Source organism: Sus scrofa, chromosome 1 (assembly GCF_000003025.6).
Source record: "Sus scrofa isolate TJ Tabasco breed Duroc chromosome 1, Sscrofa11.1, whole genome shotgun sequence".
NCBI lineage: Eukaryota > Metazoa > Chordata > Mammalia > Artiodactyla > Suidae > Sus > Sus scrofa.
Window position 1 is genome coordinate 218,240,049 of NC_010443.5, and position 12,490 is coordinate 218,252,538.

Genomic DNA, 12,490 nt, shown 5'->3' on the forward strand with positions numbered 1-12,490 from the left:
CAGATTAAAAACATAAGGTCTAAGTTTTGTGTGTATGATTTTAACTTAATGTTGACATAAAGGAATACATTGCAGTGATTTTGGCATTAGACAGACCTGAGTTTGTGGGTCAGTTCTACCAGGAACCAGCTGTTTGAGCTCTTCAACCTTGGGCAAGTTACTTTGCTTCTCTAAAAATCCTGCTTCCCTTATGAACATAAGAAATTCATAAAAAAATCCCTTGAGTGGTTATTGAGAAGCAATAATATACAGTCAGTGCTCATTATATGTTCGTCCCCTCCCTTCTCTGCAATAACCTTGTTATGCCTAATGACAACTGGAGTTTAGTCTTTGGGGAAAGTAAGAAAGAAATAGAGAATAAGAAAGGAAGTTGAATGGACAGGAATTATAAAAGACAGTGAGAGTTCCCTTACTGCATTTACTTGTGTGGCAGGTAAATTAACCATGATAATCATAAACTTATTTTTCTCAGTATTCTTGCATTTTGGTGAATATTTATATCTGGAGACACAGAGCCTCCCAAATGGGAATAGAACCAAAGTAAATGCATTTTAAACCAACATGAAGAGGCTTTTCACTCAAAAAAGAAAATAAGTAAAAACTCTGAAGCAATGGTTTTTGAAGTGTGAAACAGAATCAACATCATGGTCTCATACAGCATTTAAAAAGATTAGAGCAGAAAGGAACATTTCTGAGTGTATGATTTATAGTAAAGGTAATTTTTATTCTGGGAAACTATTTTAGACAGATGGAAACAGACTATAATGTATATGTGTGTATTAGGTCACAATGTAAAATGTATTTCTTCCTGTGGGTTGAAGTTAAAAAAAAAAGTTTAAAAGCCATTGCTCCAAAAGGAAAGAAATGGCTATGTTCCTTTTCAATAAATTGGTTTCTCTTTTGGCCTTGTTCATTCAAAGACAGTGTTATTGCTTCTGGGAAGGTAGACTTAATTCTCAATATCCTTGTCCTTGAGTCATGTCCAAACTATTCATGTATTATTTCAGATCATGATGTACTTTATCAATACTTACACAGATTTCATCAGAGCAGAGATGTAAGAAACACTAAGTTGAAGTAAGAAAAAAAATGTGAAAGCAAATGATATTTTCATTTTCTTCTGACTCCTGATAGCGCCTCAGAATGGGAGGACCAAGAAATGTTAAGGGTGAGGAATACAAAATAGTCTCATTCCGCTTTTTATCTAAATATCTTCCCAAGTCTTTCAAAGGCCATAGATCAATGAAAATATGTTAGTGTATGGACAGATGTAAGATACCACAAAGGAATTGACACGAAAGAGATTGGCGTTGGCGGAAAAACCCAAAAACCTGACAAGAATGGGAGCTGACACTTAATGAACTCCTATGCTGGGACCAACATTCCTAACATTCCATCAGATGCTTCAACAGAATTACTTAATTCTTAAAGGCCCAGGGTCCATGTTCCCATCTTACAGCTGAGAAAAACAAGGCTCTGATTGGTTAATAGGATTCTAATCAGATCTTCCTGCTTAACCCAAGCCTGAGCTACATGTACCTTGTGTTTCTTGGGACACCTGTGCTTCCGGTTCTGCTTCTGGCTTTTCTGCCTCTATCCTTTGGAAACCCATCCTCCACTCATGTTAGTGCCTCATGCTTTGTCCTTATCAAAATCTGTTTCTCAGAGTAAACTATTTACACCAAACTGCTGGTAACCCTGCTGGTTTTCCTCGTGATGTAATTGGGATCATACCTTAAACTAAAGAAATTCCTCCAAGGTGAAGTTTTAAAAATCCTGCCAAAGGTCAGAGGAATTCAAGAGATGAGGGGTAGAAGAGCGAAGGAAGAGAAGTACTTTATGATGCTCCTGTATCTTTCCAATAAGATATTCTTTAATTTCACGTATCTTGAATAGCTAGTTCTTTCAAGATTATGGAAAGTTGCCCAACCTGTAATCCACCTCAGGATCAACCCTCTTCAATGTGATTTGCATTCCAGATCTGTTTAAATCTCATGTGCTTTGCTGACATGCTGAGGCTTTTCATGTTTAAAACTGAAACAAATTACAGTTAAGTAAGCTACCATTTTTTTAAACCATCAGCTTGGCAGAGACCTCATTTTCTCCTGCTTTTGACTCCATACTGCACACCCCTAATTAACCCACATAGAACAAATTACACATCAAGTTCAGAATCAGTGGAAAGAAGTAAGCATTTTCTTTCATTTAGCAGTGCAAGCTTTACTTGTTGTAAGGTTGATGTCCAGCGCTCACATTCTCAGGCTGGAATACATAAAGAAGCCCAGTCCTATCCACACGTAAAGATGCTGGGGCTCTCCCCCACCTCACCAGGTGTGATGGGTCCCCTTTGGTCTGGTGGTTCTGATCTGGCACAGCAGGGAAGCAAGTTCGTGGAGTAGCTATGTGGTGGTAAAGTATGACATGGGACAGGTCACTGCTCCTACAGAGCTAGCAAGGCTTTTAGTGCAGACTAAGCTAATACCCCCTCAAAGACCATATGTGATCAGCACAGGTTCTGGGTGCAGGGGCAAAATGTTTCCCTAGTGCAAAATTGTAAAGATGTTCTCTTAGGTTACCATGTAAGTGTAAGTCTTGCCTTTCACATTTAGGCCTACAACCCTCTAGTACTGATTTAGTTATGCTGAGCTGTAGGGGTATAATCTTATTCTTTTTTACATTTGAATATTTAATTGTCCCAGCTTCATTTTTCAAAAGACCATCCTTTCTCTTCTTCTATGCAGTGCCTCCTATGTCATAATTGAAGCTTTCAAATATGTGTATGTCAGGTTCTTTTCCTCTTCCTTCTGACCTAGGTCCATATTGCTATCCTTATGCAGATTCCATGCTTATTTAGTATCATGTAGACTAAATCTTCCCATCTTGTTCTTTGTCTTCCAGAAAATCTTGGCTATTTTGTTTGTATTTCAAATTAAAACTAGAATCATGAGTTCCCCTTGTGGCTCTGCAGGTTAAGAACCTGACATAAGACAAAAAAAAAAAAAAAAAAAAAAAAGAACCTGACATAGAGTCCATGAGGATGTGGGTTCCATCCCTGGCCTCAGTTAAGGATCTGGGTTGCTGCAAGGTGCGGCGTAAGTTGCAGACAGGCTCAGATCTGGTGTTGCTGTGGCTGTGGTGAAAGCCAGCAGCTGCAGCTCTAGCCCAGGAACTTCCATATGTTGCAGGTGTGGCCATAGAAAAAGAAAAAATTTTAAATTGAAAATAAGATTAGAATCAGTTTATCCAATCCCATTAACCAATCTATTGGGATTTTGACTGGGATTATGTTGAATGTATATATCAATGTTGGGAGATTTACAGTTTTTCTGAGATTCAGTTTCCAATCTATGTTCATAGGATACCTCTCTATTAATTCTTCCTAAATATCTCTTAGCAAGTTTTTTACAGTCTGTCTGGAAAGGCATTAGACATTTTTTTTATTTGGATGTATTCCTTTGTACACAGTATTTTGATGTAATTTAAAATCGATCCTTGAGGAGTTTGCCGGTGGTTCAGCAGCTTAGGGGTCTGGCATTGCCACTTCTGAGACTCAGGTTTCTGCTATAGCACAGGTTTGATCCTCGGAACATCTGCATGCCATGGATGCGGTGGAAAAAAAAAATTAGAAAATAAACAAAATTGAACCTTTAAAATATTTTGTTGTCTTTTATCAATTACATAAAAATACTGATTTTATATTGAATTTTAGCCTGTAAACTTGTAAGCTAATTACGAATTTGAATAATTTATGTTTGTATTCTTTATTTCTGCAAATGCAATCACATATTTTGTTAATAATTTTTTCTGCTACTTTTCCAATTGTTCATTTCATTTTTTTTGCCTTCTACACCAATAGGTAATGTCAAAAGGCATAGTGTTAAAAAGACAGTAACTTTTTCCTGTTACTTTGTCCTTGTGTTAGAGGGAAAACTTTCAACTTTTTACTTTAATAATGTTTGTTATAAGGATTTATTTTTTTTCCTGTAGATATCTTTTATCAGCACAAGAAATTTCCCTTTTTTTCCTTTAATTCTGAGTTGATGTTGAATTTGATGATGTTGTTTCCCATATTCCTAGGAAAAATGGAACTTGGTCATCTGCTTGCTTATATTTTATTTAGGATTTCTGCATCTATATTCATGAGTGAAAATAGCTGGTAGCAGTCCCTTCTCTTATTGCACTTAGATTTTGGTTATCAAGGTTATGCTAGTTCACAAAATGATTCTGGGACTTGACTCTGTTTTTTCCTCTGGAAGAGTTTTTAACTCTGCAATAATTTCTTTAAATGTTTGGTAGAACTTACCATTAAAACTATGTGGGTGGGTCTAGAGTTTTACTTATGGGAAGGATTTTAATTACTCCCTTAATTTTATATAATAGTTTCTATTTCTTGAGAAGTAAGTTGTTTGCCTGATTTCTCTATTTTATCTAAACTTTTTAATTTGCCAGTATAAGTGGTTCATAGCATCCTCTTCTCTCTTTCCTTCTTTTTTATTTTTTATTTTTTTATTTTTTTGTCTTTAGAATTTATAGTCATACCTCCTTTTCATTCCTGAGGGTGGTTAATGGGTTTTCTCTCTTCTTTTCTAGATATGTTCTACCAGGGCCTTATTTATTTTATCAACTTGTTCAAAAACCAACTTTTGGCTTTGTTGGTGTTCTCTGTTTTATGTTTCTCTTCTTTTTTCTAAATTTCTGGTCTAATCATTATTTTTTTCCTTCCTGCTAATTTTGCTGAGTTTCATTTGCTTTAATCATTCTTTATAAGATACAATTCTTAGTTCACTGACTTTTTAGCCATTTTTCTTTTCTAACATAGTCATTTAAGGCTATAAATTTCCTTTCAAGTACTGCATTAGCTGCGTTTCATAAATTTTGATTTGTTGGATTTTCATCAGTGTTCAGTACAAATTATTTTTAGTCTTCATTGTGATTTCTTTTTTTATCCATTAATTATGTAAAGACATGGGGGTTTTCTACTTATTTTTATTTATACCTACCATAATTTCATTGTATTGGGAAATTCTATCAAGATCTCTATGGCTGTGCATACTTGAAAAGAATGTTTACTCTCCAGCTTTGTCAGGTCACTTTTGTTATCATGTTGTTAAATCTTTTATATTCTTATATTTTTTATTCTTTCATTTACTAAGAGAAATGTACTAAAAATTTCTCATTATGATTGTGGATTTGTCTATTTTTCTTCTTAGGTCATTGCTTGCTTCATATATTTTTAGGCCATGTTATTAGGCACATTCAAATTTTAAATCATTATTTCCTTATTAACAATAGGAAATTTTATCCTTAGGTAGAAATGGTATTTCTCTACAGAATCTATGCTAATGCTTTTTACCATAATGTCTACTCTGTTATGGTATAACTATAATTGAGTTTAAGTTACTGCTCAATTGATTTTTCTTTCTTTGTTTTCCTTTTACTCTCAAAATTCTCCTATCCTTAATATTTTACATATGTCTCTTAAACAGTGCATAATTTTTATTTTAAAGCCATTCTGCACATCTCTCATTCAAATTGAATATTTGGTCCTTTTATATTCAACATAATCACTGATGTTTGAGTTAAATCTGTTGCCTTATTTTGTGCTACTTATTCCAAGTGTTCTATTTGAATTACCTTTTTTAACATTCCAATTTTGTCTCTACTAGCTTCCAAGTTGTAATCTTTTCCCATTTTTTGAAGGGATTTAACTACAAATAACTTTTCTTACCATATCAGTGTTAATTGAAAATAACATTCTGCTATTTTCTGGTTTCCTCTGCTTCCATGGAGAAGTCAGTTTTCAGTCTAATTGTTCTTCTGAAAGTAATTTTTTTTCATGCTGTTTTTAGATTTTCTCCTGGACAGTGTCTAGGTGTGGGTTTATTTTATCCTCTTAGGGTCACTGAGGCTTTTGAAACTGTGTATTGATGTCTTTATTGCTTTTGAAAAATTCCAGAGCTATTACTTTAAATTTCACTTCTGGCTCATTCTCTTACTCTACACTTTTTAGACTGGAATGTTTCTCTGATATTACGTATATTTCTTACTCTTTTGCTGTTTCCTTCCTTTTGTCTCTTTGTGCTACGTTCTGGATATTCTCATTTTCCTGTCTTTCATGTTATAGAATTTTAATATAGCTACATTTAATTTACCCTTAAACCCATCTTCATTTTGAGTATTACATTTTTCAAAAGTTTGGGTTTCTTAAGTACTAAGTTAAATTTTAGCATCTCCAGTTCTCTTCTGATATTTTAAGGCTTGGACATTATATCATGATTGTAGCAAGCCTGGTTCTTTTACGATCCATGTCTTTTTCTCACGTTATCCTCCATCATGTTCCATCACAAGTGACTAGATATAGTTCCCTGTATCAAATCTCTATTCCTGGCAGGCTTCAGTCTTCCACTTCTACTTGTTAAGCTCTGAGGACAACACCCAAAGGGTGGCTTAGCATTGCAGCTGCTTCCCAGACTTGGAAAAAGCCCTCAGGGAAAGAAACATTCTCGAGGTCTAGGTTTATGCCTTTAGTTTCCTATTGTCTTCTGCATCTTGACTCCAAATTTCCTCATTATATTGCAAGTCTTTGATGCTTTCAAGATGCATTTGGTACTTCACCCAAATTCTTTAGTTGTCCTCAGTAAAAGGGGAAAAAAAACTACAGTTAGATGTTACTGTTACAGGAGAGCAATAAGGTGCTATGTAGAAACACACTGTTTTTATGGACTATTATGTCTTTTTACCTCTAACTAATATATATATGTATACCTTTTTATCTCTAACTAATATCTTAAACATCAAAATAGATAAAAAATAATAGAGTTGGATTTCTCTAGGGTTTTTTTTTGTTTGTTTGTTTGTTTGTTTGTTTGTTTGTTTGTTTGTTTTAGGGGAGTGGTGTTGTGGATAAGAAAGAGTAGGGAAGATGACTGTTATTTTCCTAATACCTGTCTCTGTTCTAAGTTGAATCTTTAATCGTATGTACATATGGCAGTATCTATTCTCCCTCTTCTTTTTAGTAGTAGAGGGACTGCATTCTGTAGCCTCTTGGAAAGGTGTACCCAGTTAAGTAGTGGCTCAGTTTTGGCCAATGGATGTGAGTATTATTCCTTAAGGTCACTTCCTTAAAGATACAATCACTTATCCTGAATTTTTCCTTTTTCCTTGTTCTGGAATTTAGACATCAAGATGAAATAGCTTCAACCATGCAAATGAGGGCAGAACCCAAGGAGGTGGTAGAACAACAAGGCAAAAAAAACCCAGGGTCATAGATAACCTATGGTTTGTGTGTACTTGGCTATACACTTTCCTCTACACTGTCACATCACAGAAAAATACATTTCTATAATACTTAACTCACTGTATTTAGTGTCTGCTTATTACCACAGTTTAGCTATACACAAACTAAAATAATATGAACATATTTCAGTTAAAATTTTTAGATAAATATTTTATGAATATAATAATGTTTCCAGGAAATGTGAGTTTGATCTCTGAGAGATGGTTAACTTAGGGAAGAGGGTTATATGGTAGAATGACTTATGGAAATCTGGGAGCATGTATTATATGCATTAACCATAAAACAAAGGAATAACCTTTGGGACCATAGAGAAAAGAATGAACAAAGTTAAAAGTCATCGAGCTGCACTGAGTAGCAGCAGATGTGCAACTTTGAGAAACTTGGTTAATGACAAAACTTGATTAATTGACATAAATCCCTATGAGTGGTGAGAGTCTGAATATATGTGACCTTCTTAATTTGTGTAAGTTACACAGATCATAATCTGTAGACAGATAATTGATAGGGTATAGTCTAATAATGATATTAACAGCTGATGCTACTGAGCAATTACTATGTACCAAATGCTGTGTTATATACTTCATGTGCATTTTCCCATTTAACCACTTCATAGGGTTCTGCCCTCATCTGTGTTTGAAGATATTTCATCTTGATGTCTAAATCCAGAATAAGGAAAAGGAAAAGTTGAGGATACATAGTCACAGCACTATGACGCAGGTACCCTGTTGTCCCCATTTACAAAGGCTCAGAAAAGTCAATGATTTGTACATGGTCACACATCCAGTATGTGCATAACTGGCATTCAAATTTAATGATATTTGATGCCAAAGTCCTTAGAGTCAACATCTATGAAAGATGGTAGCATTGAAATAGTTTGGAGGATTCTTCAAAAGCTAAAAATACCATATATGGAAGAAGACCCTGTTGAGGAAGAGTATTAAAGAGAACATAAGGGGCAGGGTCCTGGGAGCAGAACCTCTGGGGTTGGTGGTAGCAAGTGTATCTTGGACAGAGCATGGGCGTTTCCACCCAATACATGTTCTGAACCCATTTTAGCAAAGACCCACCAAACATAATTGAGGATGGAGGGCCAGTGTTGAAAATTTCATTATTAGGACAGCCAGAATTTCCACAGGAAATGGTGATGCTTAAAATCAAAAAGCCAGCTAAGAGTAGCAGCAGCAACAGCAACAGTGGCAGAAAGTGAGTGATGTTATAGTTCAGACCCTGGGGAAAATGAAAAACAACATAAAAGCTAGAACAAGAAGTGGACTAGGGGCTGGATGGAAGGCTCTTTAGAGAACAGCAAGATGAGAGCCTGAGGAGGGCAGAAGCAGCCTGGCAGCATTCTGCTATCCTCAGAGAAACAGAAATAATGATAGCAACAAAAACAGCAGCTGGCAGAGGGACTGGAGAGGCAACCCAGGGAGAGGAAAGGAGACTTGGCAGAAACTTGGCATTTTCCCTACCTGGGGAAAGCTTTGTGTATCACTCTGCTTTTCTTTTGGGGCTTACAAAAATCATCAGCCTCTCTGGAGATCCTTTTACTTGAGTGTCTATCTCTTGGACTGTCACTTTACTTAGTACACAGTATATGGAACAAAGGCACAAGCGAAATATTCATAGGGTGGTACTTTGTTATAAATACGACTTGAGCAGATACTAATTTTTACTTTATGCAATTAAATACTACATCCTATACAGGGTTCTGATTTACCATTAAGCTATTTGGAGAGGGTCTGAAAGAATGGGGTCCATGGCCAGGCTCTACCCCTGAGCTGTTCTCTAATTTGAAGCAGTTTCCTTATCTCTGAGACAAAGTAGTTGGGCTAGAAGATGACTTCTAAGATCCTCTTGGTTCTCTGATTTTGTTGTAGTTCTACTAAGGAAGGTTCTGCAAAAGACTGCTTGGAGCTCTTACCTTAAATGACGGATCAGACTTCTCTCCACTACCCCTCTGTAGAGACATGTGGACACAAGTACCCACCTGTATACTAAGAGATAGGCCAATGACTTTTTTTCTAACAATTTCTGTGTCTCCTAACTTTTCACATACAATAGCAGACATAGAAAATGATATGTAGCAGTCATTGCAAAGGCTGAGAGGCAACTTATATCAATGTACCTGTAACCCATTCCTATCCAACTTTTGGGAACCTATCTCACCCATTAGACAGGTTTGCACTTTGGGCTGTACATTAAAAAACGCCAGGATAAGTTGAAAAAAAAATAATAATACCCAAACCTCGCTGCAGAGGAGGAGAATCCAAATAGCTAAAGGTGGGTCCCTGACATCGGACCTTTAACCAAATTCTCAGAATAGTCTAATTGCAATAGTTTGAGAACCACTGCATGAGCATCATAAATGCAGGGACTATGTCTTATAAACCCAAGCATACTGCTTAATATATAACAAGGACTCAATAAATATGCCCTAAAATGGTTAATTAACACATAACCTAGGTAGCATAGTTGGAGACAGTCCTCGACCAGGTTGAAAAGCTGGTTTAATTTTATTGGTTCCTTCCTCCCAGGCAGTCCATTACCATAGTCATTCCTAAGTTCTCCCCTTTCTTTCTCTCCTTCCCTTAACCTAGACTTGTGTTTTGTCCCATATCTCAAATAGCTGCTGCTAAATTCATCACATAATGTTAACCACTAAGAAGTAGTGCCATTAAAATCCCCCAAAGAGGCAGTATGGTGCGTTGGAAACATCAGGACTCCAGAATCTAAGAAAGTAGCTTTTTTTTTTTTCTTTTTAGGGCCTCACATGCGGCTTATGGACGTTCCTAGGCTAGGGGAATAAAAGTTGTAGCTGCTGGCCTACACCACAGCCATAGTAATGTGGGATCTGAGCCTTGCCTGCGACCTCTACCACAGCTCAAGACAATGCCAGATCCCTGACCCACTGAGCAAGGTCAGGGATTGAACCTGTATCTTCATGGATACTAGTCAGATTTGCTTCCACTGTGCCACTACAGGAACTCCAGAAAGTTGATTTTGAATCATCCTCCTTTACTTATTTATAAATTATGTGCAAGCCCCTAAACTTAAATTTCCTCAGCTATCAGATTAAAATAATATTTCCCTGTAAACACTACAATGATGGTTAGAAGTCAATAAGAGTCTGATAGATAGAACTAGATATAAAGATAGATAATTTGTTTACATGTAAATAAATTATGATAATTTATTAAAATACAGTAGTGTGTGTGTATATACACACGTTATTGGTATTATTATTTTTATTGTTATGCTTGCAAGAGTAGAAGTCTATTTGGGTTACATTTAAACCTAGTCAGATGACATAGCTAAAGGAGGAAACTTCAGGTGAACTCAGGCATTTCTAAACTCCCTCACCAGTACACACATTTCTCATGCTTCCTTCCTTCATCATCTCATCCCAGCATCCTTTATTTCTCTTTCTATTTCCTCCCACATGTTTCCATTTGATGTTTGGAAATCCACTAAATGCATAGGGCTAATAGAAACAAAGATAGGTCATGGAGTCAGGAGCTTTTACCTCCACTTCTGCATAAGGTTGGGTCTTGACCCCACAGTCAGAAAGGCAGTAAGAGGCACAAAGCTTAAGGAGGAGCGAACGCAGTCCCCTGCCTTCCCTTGTTCCTGAGCAGCTTTGAGGCCAATAATCAGAAGTTCAAGACTATGGAGTTCCTGTCATGGCTCAGCAGAAATCTGATTAGCATCCAGGAGGACGCAGATTCAATCTCTGGCCTCACTCAGTGTGTTAAGGATCCAACGTTGCCATGAACTGTAGTGTAGGTCGCAGACGCAGCTTGGATCTTGCATTGCTGTGGTTGTGGCGTAGGCTGGCAGCTACAGCTCCAATACGACCCCTAGCCTGGGAACCTCCATATGACATGGGTATGGTCCTTAAAAGACAAAAAATCTCTTCCCCCAACCCCCAGAAGTTCCAAAGTAATATGAACATGCTCCAGGGTAGCAATTACTAGATTAAGAATATAACACTTCATTAATTTTTTTTGTAAGACAAATGTGTTCAGGGTTACTTACCACCATCCTACCCTTCACCTACCATTTTTCTAGCTAATAAACCAAAATCTGAGATGCCATTATTTTAAAGTTGCTGGTCACTCACTACCATTCATGTGTACACTGGCTTCTCCCATGTCAGCCTTTTCCTCTGCCATCAACACTGACCAGAAGTTAAACATTTTAGAAGTTGTAGTAAACTTGTCTTAATAAAATACTTTAAAGAAAAATACATTTATAGACACCCACGTGTATTTATTCTCATATCCCTCCAAATACCAGCTTGAGTCCTTTGTATGAACGGTACTTTGTTAAGAGAGCATGAGCTAGTTACCTCTGACTGAGAATTCAATATGCTGGTATATTTTTTACTGTATAGAAAAAAATTCAGAATTAATTTCTCTGTGTTCCATTCTCTGGCATATGTGGAGATGACAATTTAGAGAAGTTATGCAACACAGTGCTGGACAGGGCAATTCTCACAGAACATTGTTAGTTTGCCTACGTGATAAACCCAGTAATGCTGCTCATAGATTGATGCCAAAATTAGTTTTCAGAAACTTCTGCAAAAGGATTTAAACAGTTTTGTGCCTTGCCACCAAAATGTGTGTTCATTTTTCTACACCTCCACACCTGGCAGTGTTTCAGCCCAACATTTGCTACAGTATTTTGAGTTCATCTTGTTTATTTTCTGCTTTATTTTCTTCTCCTGATGTACATTTTATGTGCAAAGCTGAAGTTGCCATTTACCATATACACTGCTACCATTTAGTCCTCTCAAATAAAATACACTTAAAAGTAACATGGACTTAAGACTTGAGAATTTTCACGTCCAACCTCAGATTTTGTAGCTCATCTCTAGAATGGCATTTGTTATATTTCAGATCCTTAGTACAAATTTTCAGAGGTATACTAGAAGTATATATGTGATATACACTTGGAAAATTATATTTCATAATATTGATGAGATTTCAATGAGACAATAGGACAGGGAAAGAATGGTTCTTGGTGCATTGTTAAAGGCATGCAGTGGAGGGAGTTCTCTTGTGGTACAGTGGGTTAAGAATCCACCATTGTCACTGCAGCAGCTCAGAGCTCAGGTCACTGCTTTGGGGCAGGTTAGATCCCTGGCCTGGAAACTTCCACATACTGTGGTCATGCCCACCCCCCAAAAAAAAT